Here is a 19633-nt window from a genome sequence, read left to right on the forward strand (position 1 = left end):
TTCGCGCGTGTGTGTTTGTGTGTGCCCACTCGTGCGGACGGCGGACGCTCGCATCACGCGCCAATATCACGCGCGCGTCGCGACTGGAAAACATTGAAAAAGCCGTAGCAAATATTTTCGCCACAAAACGCGCCACCGGTCCGCGACACTTTCCGGTACACGCTGCACGGTAAATCTCACCGGAAAATTTAGCGGTTGCGAGGGGATTCGAGCGTGCGAAGGGTGGTTTCATCTCCCGGCCGTCGAACGGCACCCGGAGAAACTATCAGTCGTCAACGTATTGGTCGATGTATTAACGGCAACGGCGATATTGCTGTTGCGATAAGAAGTGAAAAATATTATTCCTCGGATATCCAATTTACGATCGGGACACATTTTGGCGGTAGCGGTTTGTAATAAACGTCGCAGAAACGACGAGAGCGCGCCGGCGAGCAACGCTTATCGCAATAATTCGCGTGGGTTAGAAGTGGTTTTCCGTAAAACGGCGGAGATTAAATTGCCGATACGGTTGATGTTGCGTTAACATCAGTAATTCACATAATAGCAGCATTAACTTTTTACGCAAGCACTGATAAGGCTGCAATTTCAAACGAGCTAATTGAGCATTTCTCTCTATAATTTGTATTTTATTATTATTTAATTGCCACTGCTTCATAGGAACTGTGAAAATACGCAGACGTATCGTTAATCTGTTTTTTTATGCAACGTATAAAAACATATTATTACTTGGAGATAACATTATAACATTTGAGATGACATCGTTATCTCAAGATCACACAAAAAATCTATTTACTTTTTACCTAAGACATTCAGCTTCATTAACGTGCGCTTTCTTCTTAAATAAATTTTATTATTAAAGTTTGTTCTAGAGGAAAATACTGACACTTTATTTTTTGGATTAATTGTCGATAGACAGTAAAAGATGTGTTTACGTTGCACCCCGATTTTATATTTAAAACTGCATTATGAAAAATATACAAATAAAATAGTTTTATATATAGGTCACTATAAACATGTAAAATAATTTAATATTATCAGTAATACGCTGATTAGTGTTTAAATTTATGCAATTTGCAAAAAAATTGTGTTCGCTTTTAAAGAATTAATTTTTAGTACATTTTATATAAAAAAAATCATTCATATATAAATTACAGAATATGTTTACTTCTTTAATAATCCAAGCAGTGCATATTTTTATCAAAATTAATAAAGTGCAATGTTTATAGTTTCCGAGAAATAAGAAGGTTCAGTTTCAGGCCCTAAACTTTAGAAGATCTATGTTGATATTGACAATTAACTTCTTTAATTTTCATAAAAACTCAGTTTCTTCGAAGTAGTAACGTTCTAACTGTAAGCTGTGAAAGACGAGGAAAAAATTAAACACTTCGTCGATAATTGTTCAAAATTAATCTACCGATAGTAGCGAGTTACATGCGAACCGCATGTAAAGCCGCGGGGATAGGGTTCTCTCTTTAGGGGTAAATGCTCGTTGTAAAGCGCGCGTTTCGCTCTGTAATTTCTACCCCGAGTATGCGCGCTCTTGTGCTTGCCGTTTAACTCGGTTAGGCTTCGACCCGGTGCGCTGGAATACAATAGGCTTCAGGAATAATTACGAGATTGCGAGAATTATTGCTCAAGAGATTCCCCTTACCCATTCTTCGACATTACATCATTCCAGCGCACGGGGAGCTATTAAAACTCAACATCACAATGGCCCTATTCATTCGATTTTACCCTCCGCTTGTGAATCTACCGTGTGCGAATGTAATGCGCATGTATACTCATTACAATAAAAGCTTTATTGCATTAAAGCTGCAATGATTATCGCTATTATATATTCAGGATTATATTGAATTACATGCGTGTGAAATATAAAGATATATATATTTCTTCCAGTGTTTTATTTCATTTGAATAATAAAGTAACTGAGCTATAGAGATTGTCTTTGATATGTGTATATGCAAAAAGATCATTCACCTGCCAAGAAAAGTGATTAAATTTTAGCTTTCTCCTTTTACTAGTCACAATTTTACAAAAAATATTTTCTTGACAGCAATATACCACATAATTTACTTAAAATGGACAATATTTTATTTAAAATTATTTCTGTGTACACATTTATCATAAATAATATCAAATTTATTCTAAATTTTCTGAATTTTAATGATGGAAGTATTTTAAAACAATTGCCAAGAAAATATTCTTTGTTAAAAACAATTGTTACTTGCTAGAAGAAAAAAAAAGATAAATTAAGTAATCGCTTTTTTAAACAGTAGAACTGACACTTTTCCATGGAATCAGTTTCGTGCTCTAGGATCATTCGTCCTTCAGCCGTATAATTATTATTCTCCCCCATCGATACGCACTCCGTTGAATTTCGATGTCGACGAATAACGATCGTTTTGCATGTGTATCGCACGTGTGCATCGCGCCAAGTGTGCCTGTGGGACAATTCGTCGTCGACTAGAGTTATCGCGGGTGCAAGACGAGCGAGGACGAGAATTCGCGTCGCGGGCGTGAAAGTGATAGTCGACGCAATAAAGTGCGACCGCACATAAAGGTAGTTCGCATTTCGAGTTATTTGCCCCGAGGAGGGACGTCCGATGTAACACGCGCAATACTAAACGGTTGCGAAACGTCTACAAATGCGCAAATTGAAGGAGAGAGAGAGAGAGAGAGAGAGAGAGATTGCGGCTTCGTCGATCGGATACGGGAGCATGCAAATAGGAGCGTTGCAACAGGTGTAATTGACAGAGCGACTTGGGACCGGACACGCGCGATCCCGTTGTATAAGTCAACGTCAATTCTACGCTACGAGTTAAACAATATTCGTTGACACATGATTTCGCGTGAGAATTGTTCTACATCGGGATGGCATTCATGGTCAGGTGTTGTTTGACGATAAACTCGGTGATTTCACGGATCTGCGACCGCCCGACATTATGCGCGCGCGTATACCCCCAACTGATTGTTTCCGACTACGGAATGTCACTCCAATATGAATCGAACAAATACGGCCAGCAATACGCTAGTAATTCTCTCCCGGTCTCTCCATGTCTCTCCCTGTCTCTCCCTGCCTCTTTCTGTCTCTCCCTGTCTCTCCCTGTCTCTCCCGGTCTCTCCCTGTCTTTCCCTGCCTCTTTTTGTCTCTCCCGGTCTCTCCCTATCTCTCCCGGTCTCTCCCTGTCTCTCCCGATCTCTCCCGGTCTTTCCCTGTCTCTCTCTCTCTCTCTCTCTCTCTCTCTCTCTCTCTCTCTCGTTATTATTATTACTTAGTATGCGATCTACAGTTCATAGACAAATCAATATTTGGAATTATGAATGTGTTTCAGACATAATATGTATTATTCACTTTTATCATTGAAAAAAAATTACAGTTTTTTTATTTATGCGAAGATTTTCATTTGTATAGTCTTTATATTTTTCTATTTTCTTGTGTTTTATCGCGTATCGATATTGTCATCAACGTAGTTAAAGAATTTCATTTTCGGCACGGATCGACGCGGATCGGACTGAAGTACCCTATCGTTATAAAATGTAAAATTTATGCAGCCATATGTAGTTTCTTGATATCTTCTTCGTTATTCGCGCAACGCCCGAAGCGGAATTCCAAATGAAATTACGTGCACACGTCTCCGTCCGCACTCCACGGAGCTAATCCGCACTAATTTCTACATTTGGAGATACACACGTCTAATATATGCGGGATATAACAGGCGTGCTCACAGACGCTTGCTGCATCAAGAGCAATCTCTCTCTCTCTCTCTCTCTCCGGAGCGAAGCGGCGTCGATAGAGTCAAGCTCGCACGGTCGATTGCGGAAATGTATATACGTACGTTATGTATATACGTCAAGCGTATATATATATAACACATGGTTTAATATATATATATATATATATGATACACCCTCTATCGAGGGTCAGGACGCGCGTGTGTTCGTTTGCGAAGGCGACGTCGTTGTTAACAAGCGACGTCGCCGGGGCATTCCCGCCTGATGAGGCAAACGATTGACCCGCGCGCGACGGTACATACGACACTCCAGGTGCAACCAAGGCACCCCAATCTAACGTTGCAGCTACGAGCTATGTCGGGGATGCTTTCAAAGGGACAACGGGATCGCGCTAAACGGCGCACATCGATTCGGTACCGGCGGAATCTCCAGTCTCGAGAATCAACGGAGAAACATGTAGCTCTACTCCTCTCTGTCCTCGTTTTTTTTTCTTTCTCTTTCTCTTTTTTATCTTTTAAACTTTAAAAAAGTTAGAGCTTTTCAACACGTCTCTCTGCTACAAATTTGAGAGACCTGCCCAATTTGGCGTTTTTTCCGCATCTATCGTGTTTAATTTGTGAAATAATTTTAAAGAAAGACAAAAATAATATGCAATAAATAAACATGCTTGATAGTAATGTTTGTAATTATTCAAGATACATCTTAAGAAATAGAAGGAAAGTTGTGGCACAAGAATTTTTAAGAGAAATTACAGTTTTGTAAGTTACACCTTTTCATTGATGATGTCGATATAATCTTTTCTCTCAAAATAAATATATTGTTCTCAAATTTGGCAATTTATTTTCGGAATAATGATGGTTGCAGAAAAGCCGTATCATTCTAGCATCTTTGTTGAGTATCATACATATTAATTTGATGGTCCAGCAAAATTATTTTCAGATCTGTAGCTAAATTTTTAGGTTTATTTCAGCATAACTTTTTTTTCCGCCAAAAGTATATAAATCAAGAAATGATGGAACTGAAATTTCTTCCCCATATTTGTCACACATATTTAAAAAAGTTTGTTTAATAAAAACTTCGAAGAAAATATCCTGCAAAAATATTGCAGCTTTGATCACAATGTACAAAAACTCCCTACGTAACGAGATTACATAATCATTTCTTAAATTCAACGACCATACGATTATAAACATGTATATTAATACGTTTTTACAAATTTTTATAAATTTGTCCTTTTGTAAAATTGAGATATTTTGGATAACTGGGACATAAAGAGTATGCACCAGTGGTCGAGGTTGCGAATATCATACATATGTTGATACAAAGATCGACTGCGCGCTGTCACGTGTTGTCAGTTGTCTCATGAAATACTACTGTAACACATATCAAACATAGTTGCTATTCGGCGCGAAGCGTATTATGACAAAACATTCAGTTTGCTTACATTTTTACGATGGTATTTTATTTTTTATTTTGTTAAAATAAAAAATTCCTAACGTTCGTTCCGTTTTTCGTAATTGTAACAACGGAGTGAAAAATAAAAATGTTATATCGATGTTTTTGAAAAGATGATACAATTTGCAACAAGACTTAATAATAAAATAAAAGGGAATCACATTTTATAAACGCTTTCGTGGACGTTCAGACAATTGACGCATAACGTTATTGATCGATATTCTAAAGCAGTAAGTATTATGAAAACTTTTTTATTACAAAAACTGATTTAAACAATTTTATAAAATTTTAAGGTCACTTATAGAATATAACCGTTTGTGCAATGAGCTTCGATTAAATATTTATACGATATTTAAGCGATGCAGTGTAAAACAAGTAGCAGCATGTAAACTACATATTATAGGGAATAAAATATCAAAGCAAACCTAGCCAATTTTTATTAATAAGTATATATCGATATAAATATAACTGTGCGAGAAAAACAATAATAAATACGAGGCGCAAACGTTAAAGACAATAACACGTGCATTCATATTTCAAGCAAAATTATAAGTTCGTTACCTGATGTTCACTTACAGAAAATCCTACCTAAAAATAAATTCCCGTCTCGGTGTTTAGTGGCTCAGGTATCTATTAAGAGCGATTCTACACCGGCAGGCAATAAGACGGTCTTCAGAGATGGGAAAATCGATCGATACGGTACAAACCGAAATGATAGTCCGTTCTAACTGTACTTAATTGCGGTATATATTCACTTGAAGATCTCTACGCTGCGATTGGACTCAGTCAATTCAATTACAGTTTACATGGACAGAAGAGCCATAACTTAGTTAAAATGAATACACTGCGAAAGTTGTTAAAATATATTCGATAAGATACTAGAGAGGCTTGAGAGAAACACAATAACGTGTTCATATGTCTCGCGTTGGAAAACGTGTCAATATTTCAGAACATATTATAAATCATCGTTGTTTTTATAAAACTCTGTTGACGTTTTCGAGGTCTTTACCGATTTCTTTTAAAGTTTCTCATAACAGAATCTATCTATATGTATACAATTTTGCTTTTATTAATATATTTCTTCCTTATTGTTTTAATATTTTAAATTAATACGGCTATTACTTATTTATTTAATTTAAGGGAAAACAAGATTTTTTATCGTAAAATGTTTTTTTACTGTTTCGCAATATCTAAATATCAATTTCAAATATTGTAAAAAGCGATTTTTTAAATTATATAAATCCTGTTTAATTCCCAGAAATAAATTCTATATTAAGAAAAGTCTATAAACTGTTAAAGAGCAGTTTCACCAGCGTTTTCGAGCAATAAATCGATCATCAGAAACGAGAGAATCAAACGCTACGGTAAAAAATAAAACTTTTCTTTAATTATATTTTTTAATTGTATTTAATTACCGAATATATAGTCAAAATCTTCACGATGTGTCCAGATTTAGAGATTCAATTTAGCGCAAACAGTTCACACGTATTTAAAAATGTCACAGCTAAATGTCAAACTAAATACTTCGAGAGATACGCGATTGCGCGCTCATACGTTTCACGTTAGGAGAGAAATGCCAATATTTCGAGACATTATAAACTATCATTATCTTCTATTTATGAAATTCTAGTGTTGCAAGATTATTAAAGTTTTCATTTAAAATTGAAAATTTTTCGTAATACAGAAAACTAATGTAAATTATTTTGATTTTATAATTGTGTATCTTCTTATTAAAATTTTTTAAATACGGATATATTATTAATTTAGTTCATTTTTTCAAAATAGATGCATTTCATTGTATAAAACGTTTTTCTATTGCTTTGGAACATTTAAATAATTTCACAAATTTCTAATATTGTAAACAGCAATTTTTTATTATTTTTAATATATATTTATTGGTAATTTAATATATATTTATTGACAATTTATTATTATGCAATAATGCTTTTGTTTTTATATATAGGCACAATAAAAGAATGGTTTCGCTGAAATATTAAAAAATTTAATTGGATATAAATAATTTTCAACTCAGTAATTTTGTTTTCTCGTTAAAATTTATATAGAACGCTCAAACATGATGAGCAGAGTTGCAAAAAAACAACTGACATTCCTAGAAACAATTAAAATATCCTACATAATTATTTTTATAATACAACAAAATTATGTTCAATCTGCATTTACCTAAATTTTTTAGCAAAACCGTTTTCTCTTCTATCAAATGTATATCTGTTAAGAAAAAGGGATTTAAATTTCTTCCCCTCACTTATTATATTTTTTAAAGAACTAGATAATTTAATAAAACTTTAAAGAAGAAATATAACACACAAAAGTATAGATTTCTATTTTATGTAATGAGTACTATACAAACTTGTTCTCTAAATTCGATAAACATGTGATTACATTGAGAGAAAAGTGTTGAAGTATTGAGAACCAAATATTTTCTTCGATATTTATTTGTTATAAAAAAATTTATTTGTGAAAACGAAATATACATTTCTGTGAAATATTCTGTAAAATATAGTTCTGAAATATATTTCTGTAAAATATACCTTATTTAAAAAGATAACATCCAATGTGTGTAAAAATAAATAATTTATTTGTAATAGCGAATAAAACATAAAACATTTAATTCGCCCTATTTAAATAAACCATTTATTATAGAAAAATACTTAAACTTTTTTTTATAAAAAATAGTGTATATTTTACTCCAAAAATTTTATTCTTAAGAAATACATCAATTAATAAGAAAAATGAGATACATTTCATAGAAATATATATTTCATTTTCACAAATAAATTTTTTATAACAAATATCGAAGAAAACGCCATAAGAATATTTGGTTCTCAATACTTCCACATTTTTCCCTCAGTGTACAAAAAACAAATATTAACATTAATATATTAAACTTTATCTTTTTATAAATGTGAGATATTTTAGATAACTGGAACACAAAGAGAAATTTTCGCTACTAGTCAAGGGTGCGAATATGTATACGTGTTGTTACAATGATCGACTATCAGGCGTTGTGTATGTCACAGTTCTTATAAAAATACTATCGCAACCAAACGTCACTGCTATTTGGTGCGAGACAACTGTAACCGCAAAATATTTGACGCGTATTTTGTTCATAACATTTTTACGATGGTTTTTGCTTAGTAAAAATACTCTTAACGTTCGTCACGTGTTCTGTGACTCTACCGTAATAACAAATAACGTAATAACAAGTGAAAAATAAAAACGTTACATCGATATGAATGTTATAAGGCTTTAAAACATTCGTACTATATATGCATATTGTGTTCCATTTTATTGGCAAATATGTATGTGTTAATGTCGATTTATAGCTTCTAAAAGAAAAACATCCAGAATTAATTTCCACAACAATATCAATATATATTATAATATATACAACTTATCTGTTTTTATTGAAATTTTTTAAATTAATACGGTTATTATTAATTTGAAAAAAATTTTAATAGATACATTTTACTGCATAAATGATTTTTTCCGCTTTGCAATATCTCTAAATAGCTTTCTGATGTTGTGAATAATGATTTTTTTATTGTGACTTTTTAGTATAATGTAATATTATATTTTACACATAACAAAGGTGAGCATTTCTTATATGTAAAGAAAATAAATTTATATTCGAGCGCAATAGATAAACCTTTTGCTAGAAAATACAAGGAGAATCGTGTTCGCTTTAGATCAAGAACCGCTGAGTTGGATAAACGTTTGATTAGAGTTCGAAAATACGTGTTACGTTTTGATAGAGAACGCTACACACATCCACACACATACAAAAATGTCGTTTTGTCCGTAGAATATTTCCGCTTATTTCTTTGTAGCTGGAATCCGCGCTATTTCATCGAATGGACAGTGGCTTATGTCCGGCCGGTCTGTAGTCGGTCACGTTGCGCGTCAAGAATTCCTCGCGAGATTGCACACGGACGTTCACGGAAGCTGAATCGTCCGTCTCGGAAAACGATAGGGGATATTTCCGCGAAAGTGCATATGAATGTGCGAGGAATTCGCTAGAACAAATCGAATGCTGGCAGTACATATTTATTGCACTTTCGCCGAACGACGAAGTCGGAACGTATTCGCGATTTCGTTTGTGCCGTTTTGCCAACGGGACTCTCAGAATAGACGACTAGGATTAAATATTGAGATCGAGAGCTTCAGTTCGCAAAAGAATTCGGAAGATAGAACGCTGTTTCACGTAATTCCCAAATGCGACGTAGGAAGCTTGGAAATTTATTTGATTCTACGCAAAGGTAAATCGAGCTACTTTTCGCGCATTGCCTAAGCAGCTAAATAAATAATTTGGATCTATACGAGTTTTCGTTATGTATTTGCTGTAATGTTCAGAATGTGTCTTAAGATAATTAATTATTATCCTTCCGTTTTGATATTTTGATCCGGAATTTTTTAAAAATAATTAAATAATTTGAACCATGACTGAATTTACTCTACGTTTGACGAAAAAAAAGGTATTGTACTTTGCACGATTCGGCGAAAAATTCTGACGAGAAAAACGCACTAAGAATAAGTTTGCAAAAAGACAACTTGTGCAGTTAATGATAAGAACAGGTTCAAGGCGAGCAGATAAAAAAAGGCTAAGAATCCAGCAAGGTTCAATTAAATATACATTTGCAAAAACACTCTCAATTAAATTTTTTATCCAAAATTGGAATTGATTTTTTAATAATATTCGCATCAAGTTATTCGGGACACATCATATAATTATTTGTAGCGAAGAATATATCCGGCAATTTAAAGCGACCAGGAAGAAGCGTGACTGTCGATACGTTTTTGTAAAATTATAATAAAACGCGAACGCGCGGATAACGGGTACAATAAGTCGGTAAACGCAAAATGTCTTGCGATTACGCGAGCGCGTAGTCATATAATTAGACATTACTATAGTCGGCAGTAAAGTGGAGAGGCCGGGTCCTTGTAGCTCAATTATATCGGGTAGTCGCGTTGTCCTCGGCAACAAAAGCAACGCCCCATTTGGAGCGGAGTATCGATATATTGTCAGAGAGGGGCCGATTAAGTGGGCCATTTCCGAGTGCTCGTTGCTCTGTCTATTGTTTCCGGGAGAGGTCCCCATTTGCCCACTCTCGTCCACGGACGCTAGCCGAGCGCAAGCGAATCGGGGAAACAACAATAACAACCAAAAAAAAAGAAAGAAAAAAAACAGACGACCGAATGAATTTTTCAGCGGACTGCTCTACGCGGGATTACGCTGTTCAGACAATCATTATTGTTACCTCTTGTACACGGTAACAAGGGGGGTTGGTAAACATTTTCGAAGCGCTTTATGCCACTTGCTGCAAAATGCAATGAAGAGTTTTACAGAGCGATAAATGATTCGCGCGCAAATGAAAAACTACGTGAGATTATTACGATATTTTATTGGTAGTTATCTAATCCGTAACACAATGACGTACTCGATGTGCATTTCAAGATACATTACCTGCGAGAGGGACCATGGCCATTGTAAAATTTGCGAAGATTTATTGGCTCGTAATATTATTCGATATATTCCTAGCCGCGTTATAATTGTCACTGCAGAAATCTCTAATTGAATATCGTATATATGATAAAATCTTACTCTCTATTACGGCGCATTTTTGACCTATACCCATGCTATATCAATTACGGCAATCCTCATTCAACCTTTTAAGCAGCTTTTTCCCTTGCTGTCCTGACAGGACGAAGCTCGTTCGTCGAGAGAATCTAGACGAAGTTCGCTTTGATAAGGCTCATTAAATGAGGGTACATAAAAAAGTACTTTGAGTGGCACGAATCAAATGAAATTATCCGCGGACACGGCTCCGCCATGCGGTAATACCGCCTTTTTACGAACCATTATGTAATTATGAGTTCTTCTCGCTCACTTCTGCCCCGCTAATTTTTTATGCACATTTGACTGTAATTGGAACATTTTAAATGAATAAAAAATTGGACGGAAATTAAAGAGGGACTTTACGCGGAATTGTGGGAAGCGTATCTCTGTTGCTCATGAAAATTTATTGTTGCTCAGCGACAGACGCTTTCGAAGATAACGCACTTCATCGCAAGAGAACATTGATTTTGTAATATTCCGTATAATATATAAAAATTATAATAACACTACGAGGCACTTTTAAAATGGTGTGCGCTGAAAAAGTCTGGTAATAATAATCAAGCCTAAATAATTGTTATCAATCTTTGTTGAAATAATTTCAAACAAATATTCAATTAATGTAATCAAATTTTATGAATATTACTAAATTTATTTATTATTATTGTATTCACTTTTTAAAAATTATTCTATCAATATTTGGTAAGTATCATTTAGGTTTAATGTAACAATAATAATAAAGAATCAATAATGTACTAGACTTTTTTCAGTGTATGATTATAATTCTACAGCGATAAGATAGATATACGATGTACAAAATTAATTTTAGATGATCTGTTGAATATATTGTTCGTACAGCTGCAGAATCATGATCGCTATTCGCGCTTGTAGAGATCAGCGATTTCGAAAGGGAGGAAAAATACCCCAATATCCATTGAGCACGAATTTATACGGGCAAAGAACGCCCTTTCATCGTTACAGCCCGATAAGTACTACCCGGATGCGTACCGGCCTACAGAGTATCGGATCTCTTTATTTCGCAATGAAGTGCTATCATAACCCATATTTACGTTGCGGATACGCGTTATTTCTATGCGATGATGATCAAAGAAGATTATAGAAAACTGCGTATCGAATGACGTACAACGTGTTCCTCGATTGAAAATGCAGCGAACGCGAATAATTCTTTTGCGCTTTGCAATAGAATTTTTATTAAAAAAAAATTATCACGTTCATTTTATATGAATTGCAATTGTGCGTGATAAATTTCTTAGTACAAGACATGTGCTATATTAACGCCTTAATAAAATGAAGAGAAGGGGAAGAAATCCAATTCGTCGAAATAATTTTCCACGGTCGGTTACAAATTTTCTCAGGTAATAACGTCGACCAAAAGTAATCACGTTACAAACGGATCACTCGCAGTTAATAAAGTCAGAGCATAAATCTGTCATAATAATCTACGCGATCTACGTAGTAGGTACCGCAACGAGAGTGCCGCATGGGATATTAATTCGTGATAAAGTCCATAATCCTCGTTTGTAAATTTATGAACGGTGGATTGACAAGCGTAAAGCGTGGCTCGCCGAGAGGCGCTCGCAGAAATTCGGAACAAAAGGGACCCCCGACTCTTGTCAAGTCAGGTCATTTTGTGACGTACGCAACACCTTCTTGTTGCGCGAAATCTGCGATCGCTCTACGTCAAATGATATAGAAGTATACCGATACACTGTAAAAAAACCATAGATATCCGAATTTATTTTCTTTTTTATAAACGAGTATCAGAAATAAATTGTTTAAAAATTATGCGATTAAAGATGTCAGGGAATTTTAACAAATAAGCTTTTCAGAATGCAAATTTGTAAAAAAAATGAAAAAAATATGTACATCTCTCTTTCTCTGCGCTTGACTTTGCACGACAAAGGGAAGACAAATTGATCTGAGACAGGATGCGTCTTCGGTGGTTTAGCCCTTTCTGAATAGCGCGCGAGGTCCTTCTCTACATGCCCGAGCTTACATGCATGGCCGTTGCATTCTGCTTACGCATTCCGAACGTGATTCCCGATAGACGTTCTGCATAGACGTGCGATCGTCCTTTGAAGGGATAATGCGGGGCTGATTGTCACGGTCAATGAAATAATGTGGGAATATGCGCTAGTTGTATTGCATAATTATGTGTTAGTAATTATTGCTTTGACATTCTCGACTGTTCCATAATACATTTATTGCACTTCCTTCGGTTTAATCTCAGGCAATATCGAAGATTCAATTCGAGACACAAGCGCACCAATAAATCTCATATGTTAGATGGAAGCTTCAAAGGCCAGATTTTGGAAAAAAGATAAACTCTGAAAAATTTCCCCTTAAATATACAGAATAAAATACAACTTTATATGTAATTATATAAGTTTACATACTGTTCTTTTCCTTCCTTCTGTGAATGGTGTTATACTGTGCAATTCTTTCAAGAAAAGAGAAAAATATGAAACAATTACAGAAAGAAAAAAATATAAGAGTAATTGCGCGGATATATTTATGAATTATTCCATATTTGTTTCACAATTACAGAAATAATTTAAGGATTTTTGTAATCTCCTTGTTAGTAAAATTTTTTAAAAGATTATACGTTTAAACCTCACAATTATTTTTTCCGTTTTTTGGGGGGGTTATATTTTTTTCTATTTTTCTTCAATTATTTATTGCATTATTATTTACGAAAACTCTGTTCATGTTTATACGAATGTGTGTAATGTTTATAGATGCTCATATGTGTTTCGAGCTCAGCAAATATTGACTTTAATTAAATTCACAATATATATATATATATTTGATTCCTATTTTTAGCGATTTTTAACAGCACGAGGCTGCTGTATGCAGCTTTCAAGCATATGGAGAAAGAAAAAACGGTAATGTAGCGTGGCGCACCGCCATAGAAACGTGTAAGAATCGCCGCACAAAGTACTTTTTCAGAAAGTACTAATTTCTAGCACTTTAATCGTGTTACCACATCTTCGCGATGTAGCCCAGAGAAATTATACGGTGAGAATTAATCGTCCGTTGTAAGGCGCGGAAAGGAGCGGAGGGAAACGGGACTCGCATCTAATTGCCGAATCTAAACTAACGGGGAAGTCTTCGGAGCGGTCGTGCATGCGGTATCCGGCGCGCGTACGGCTTTCCAATTAAAAGTTGCTTGTTTTCTCCCTTGGCCGCGGCCCTCCTGCCAAGTTTTTGATGCGGCCGGCACCCCTCCCGTAGGCCGTTTCGCCGCGCAATTACCACCGCTTGGCGGAAATTGGGTCGAGCAAACGTTTAATTTCTCACCCCCGCGTACCGACGTGACCAACAGTCCATCCGACGCGCGATACAAAGAGCTGTGTAGCACAGTGCTGTCGCGTATTATTCGCGATACGTGAAAGATCGCATCGATGAATTTCGCCTTTAAATTATAATGGCACGATAATTCGCTTCACTACGTGTCATCCATGCAGACAAAATTAAATGTAAATTGAAGAGCAGTTTTGGAACAGTTCAAGATAACAGTTCACACTTGTTAAGCTTCATATCCCTCTCGTACGTTCTGTGTATTATACGTTGCTGCAGGCAACGAAACTGCAGGAAAATGATGCCCGATACTATAATACATGTACTCTGTTTACTTTTTATCTATAATTTTATCATTTGTATACTTCATTGCAATTATTAAGTTTATATCTTTGAGACGTAACTTTCTTATTATATTAGTTAATTAGTATATACTACGTGAATATGTAAAATTGTTTAATATGAAGATCAAAACTATTATATAAAGTGTAATTAATTTATAATCGTGACGTAATTTAATTAATTAAATCATGGCGTGAGAATTGAACTTTTTGTGCCGGGGATTTAAATTCACTCGGAACGTACTTCAAGACTTTTAAATGATTATCTTTCGGAAGGTAAACCAAAGAATGTATATCTTTACTAAAATAATCATGAAGCACACTTGAGTCTGCATTAAATAGAAAAAAATGAAGAAATCCACTTGTGAGAAAGAAAAAGGTAAAGAAAGAGAATTAAGAATAAAAATTAAAATCTCTTATATAAAATCCCTTAATTTCAATGTACTTCTTAAATCGAATCCAGCATATCTCATATCAAAAGTCTTTAAACGAAACTGGCGCTCTCCGCCGTGGATTGATAACGCGATAATTGATATTATTATTGAATTAACGCTCTCGGAGATCCAGTGCTAAGCGGAGAATTCCCGCCCATCGCGAACTCGAGTTTGAATACCTCTCACGGTGAAACGCCCATTTGCCTAGGCACGAGGACGATCCTGGCCAGTCGGCACCGAAATCGGTGGCGAACCAGGACACGGGAAGACACCGGAGGAGGACGCCGAGGGAGTTCTTCCGGTCACTTCAACTTTTGATGGCCGGCATGCAATTGTCCAGGGCGCTATTCCTGCCCCGCTAGCCCACCATTTTCTCCGTTTCTCATCTCTCTCTCTTTCTATCTTTCCCTCTGCCCTGCTCTTTGACTCCGCGGCGATGTAATTAACTGCTGTCAGTGGCACGTGTGCTCCAAACGAGGCTACCGAGCGGGATGAGGCGCGGGTCTGAGGAAGCGAGACAGGGTGGCGAGCGAGGACAGCGGGTAAACGGAGGGGATGAAAATTTCGACTCCTACCTCCTTCTCACGCCATTGCCATTTTGCCTCCCTCGGCCTTCGTAGCCGGTCCCCCTTACACTCCCCCCCTCCCCCGTGATCACATTCTCGCTTAGGCAGCCAGACCGACGTCGGACTCACGCCCTTATCTATCCACTTACCCCACTTTCCCATCCCGGGCGTGAAATTGATCTTCGCTCTTTGTTCACGTGCTCGTCCGACGAGCGAAACTTTCGGAAACTTTCGAAAGCCGAAAAAGCAGAAGTGCGAGATTAGGTGTAGCGAGACACGGGCGTCGAGATAATATCGATTGCGGGCGTTTTATTTTACCAATGGAAATTCTCGATACGATAAATCTGAATAAAGAATGTGAAAAAATCTCAACGGATCTGAATAACAGTAATGACAGAATACCGTTTGCACCTGATTATGAGATTTGACGTGGACTGGAGGAAAGGAGATTATTAGATCATTTATTTTGTCTTTTGAATCCTTCAAGTGTATATGTATGCTTAAAAAGCGATAAATTAAGCGAAGAAGAACGCCATTTTCGAGGCAAATCTTAATACCTAATAATAATTGTATAGATTTTATAATTTCTAGTTTATGTGCGCGGATTATTTGTCAGTCTTGAAACACAGTTCTAAACTGAAGCTGAAATATGTTATATTGTGTTATTCACATTGTCAGTCCTAATTCTTTTCATTTATTGTTTATAAAATAATAAAAATTAAAGTACGAGAATTTCGTAAGTATGTCACGATATAAATATTGACGCGATATATTTGTCAAGAATATTTGCTTGACTAGTTTATCTGAAGTACAACATTTTAATATCACGATGGCTGATCGGTGGTCTGTTGCGTGATGCATTGTACACGTTAAATAAAACAAATAATCAAATTTGGTATGAAAGTATCGGTCAAATGGAGGCAGACGCTTGCACGGGGATCGAAAGTTACAAATTGACGTGTCGACAAATTGGCAAGAATTATCCTTAACTCGATTTGTCGGGTCTGTTCCGGATATGGCGTTTACATTAGAAAGCAGATTCCGTTTGCACGTACTAATAGTCGGTGATGGGACCGAAGCTTAAACTGTAATTATATCAGCGACTGTCGTTGAACGCAAAGCTGCTTCCATGTCCACATGCAATTTATTTGCCGTTCTCGTGCGTAATTGGATCATTTCTGGCTTAGTAGTATGACGAACGATGCAACACCTATATCAGACTGAAGATGTCCAATGCGATTTAAGTGATGCACATTGATACGATATTGTAATACAATATATTTGGCGTAGAGATTTATCACATCTAAGCGGCAATTTCCAATTTCGCTATAATTACTTAACACATCTGGAGATTTTATCTATAGAACGGATATTTTATTCTATTTTTATTCTTCATTGCTATTTGTTCGTAGAAGATACTGCAATATATCGTTTACATATAATGTTATAAAAACGAGTATTTTAATTTTAATTTTCAGATGTATAAATCGTAGGTAGTATTTATCTTTCTGTAAAAAAATGTTTGTCTTCTATTTACCTTATCTTAAAATTTTTTTCATTTTGTTACATATAGTAGGATACAATATAAAGTGTTATATAGTATCCTATTATGTGTAACAAAAACTTTAAAAGTATTTTTCAATATTATTCATTTTAAAATTATCGAAATTATTCTTCTACTTTTCAAATCTTTGCAAATTTATTAAGAAGATATTCAAGAATTAAGCAGGATTCATTATATTTATTAAAAAAAAACTATATTTGAATTTAAAATAATACTATTTTTTCTTTAAAATTTTATTCGAAATCCGCACTTTCATATTTTATAAAATTTAAATATCAGATATCCTGTTAAAATGGAGTAAGATTTTATTATGAAATTATTTTAATATTGAAATTTATATTAAATAGTAAAAAGTATTCTTTTCGATTATTCTTGATTAAATATGTCAATTTAAAGGATTTCATTAATGTTTCGGTATTATTAAAAACATTTTTTATTTTTAATATATATATATATGTATATTCATTGCGTTCTCTTTTCGTTAAATAGTGCACTAATAAAAAAAATTTCATGATAAAATTTGTTTCATAACAAGAACGTAATATTTTTATTTAAGTAAAACATAGCAAACATTTCAAAGCAGCATTTTATAATAATTTTATAATAATATATTGTCATAGAAACAATGGATTTAAAATAGAGAATTAAAAAAAATATCCTATTTTATGTTATTTATATTGTCTTTTATTATTTGTAATATAATATTTATATTATGACATTTATGATATTCCATTAAAAAATACAAAAATATAGAACACATAACAGTACGGTACATACGCATTACGCGTATCGTATGTAATGTGTAACGTATGATGTAATACGCCGACATAATTCGTCAAGCGCTGAGTGGGCGCGAGACTTGTCACAACAGCGAACAAGAGTAGGCACTCAATTGGACATATCCTGTGCCTGAATGGTAATGGTCAACGACAGGTCAAAGGCAGCTCGCGATACCCTCCTGATTTAAAGGACAAAGGAAACGCAATTCTCTCATGCAATTTCCTCGCTGGCGCCGAATGAAGTGCCGGAATTTGGCACTTCAAAGACCGCAGGAGTGGCATTGTCATTTCAGTGGTATCTACTTTTCATTCCCTTCTTGTTAGCTTTTTGTCGTGCCCTATCGATCGCGCGGTTATACCATCTATCGCTAACAAGTGAGAGATGGGAAATCTGGAGATTAGCAATAATATAATACCCTTCCTACACACGCAATACGATGTAATGAAATCAACTCCTCTCTTTCACGCGACAATTTTTATTGGAAATTAATTTTATATAAATTGTTTTTTTCTCATATTTTAATTGGTTTAACTGCTTATTGAATTAATAACGTTTTGTATGAGTTCGCATTGTCGGCAAATAATTTTTGAAATATTTTCCGCAAATTTTACTTGAAATAAAATAGAATTATCTCTTTACCCATTAGTTTCAATGCGCTGTACTGTTAAATTTTCTACCGATTAATACGTACCGTTAAATACATTTATCGACGCTGGAAATTGGTAGGATATTAAAAGCAAAATGGGGTGTGTCCGGTAATACCATCTTCCCCCTTGTATATTACAGCAAAATGCAGATAAATGAATAATAGAAATATAATTTCACGGGCAGGTATGTACATGAGCAATCAATTCAATCAAATCGCCCGACGTATAATCAAGCTTCATTTCTTGATAATTTAACACGTTTTAATCGAGAGTTATTACTTGGTTACGCGCGATTGCCCGGCGAATTTCGATCTCATTATTTTGTTGCGACGTGTGTATGATATCGAGCCCTTTCAGGCAAAATTGATTACCGCAGCAATCTATCCTTGTCCGACGGATAGACGAGGGCCGTTACAGATTACACGCGTGCTCTCTTCAATCATTTGCTCTCCCGTGTCTCTCGTATAAACGAACGGCCCGATTTTTAACTTTCGAACAAATTCCGATCGTATTAATTGCTCCTGCGTTATTTCGCCGCGGAGCAACGCCGCGCCGCGTTACACTGGGCGCGTAGCATTCATCGTCGGGGAGGCAGGTGGGAATTAATTCAGATCTCTCCCCTCCCCCCCCTTTTTTTTCTCGCCGCGACCGCGGCAGTTTGACGGCCTCTGACAAACGGCTAACCGCGTTGGATCGACATAGCTGTTGAGTTTACTCTGCAGACAGGTCTAATTGTGATCGGCCGACAGTGGCCGCACTGACAATTACACGGCGACATTTCTGTTGACGCGGTCTGACGGTTATCATTAAATTCGGTCGTCTCTCTAATTGCCCGTGTTCGCAAATGGCGCGAGGAAAGAGATCGAAATAAACTGGGTCGCATCATCGATTGATTGCCGTGATGATTTGTCATGAAATTCCATCGTGTTTTCATACATGAAAATGCGTACGAATATACGTTGGTATAGGACAAAGTTGCCGGTACTGACACAGATCTCTTAAAGCGACACGCTCTTATTTTTCACAAACGCAAATTTTATAAATTTTTATTGTTTTCAAGCATTACTATTATTATTGAGAATGGAATCTAATATTCAGTATCAATATAAAAAAATCAATATTTCACATTATATACATATATATATTATAAACTTTTATTAC

General features: G+C 35.4%; 1 protein-coding gene and 1 long non-coding RNA gene across 14 annotated transcripts in view; one reads left to right on the top strand and one right to left on the bottom strand.

Moving 5' to 3' along the window:
• Nucleotides 1–19633, top strand: part of LOC105835074 — a 143246-nt gene that overhangs the window by 101082 nt on the left and 22531 nt on the right. The gene's annotated exons all lie outside the window — the stretch shown is intronic.
• Nucleotides 1–19633, bottom strand: part of LOC105835071 (neural cell adhesion molecule 2) — a 237225-nt gene that overhangs the window by 27794 nt on the left and 189798 nt on the right. The window lies entirely within an intron of this gene.

The sequence above is a fragment of the Monomorium pharaonis genome, chromosome 7 (assembly GCF_013373865.1).
Source record: "Monomorium pharaonis isolate MP-MQ-018 chromosome 7, ASM1337386v2, whole genome shotgun sequence".
NCBI lineage: Eukaryota > Metazoa > Arthropoda > Insecta > Hymenoptera > Formicidae > Monomorium > Monomorium pharaonis.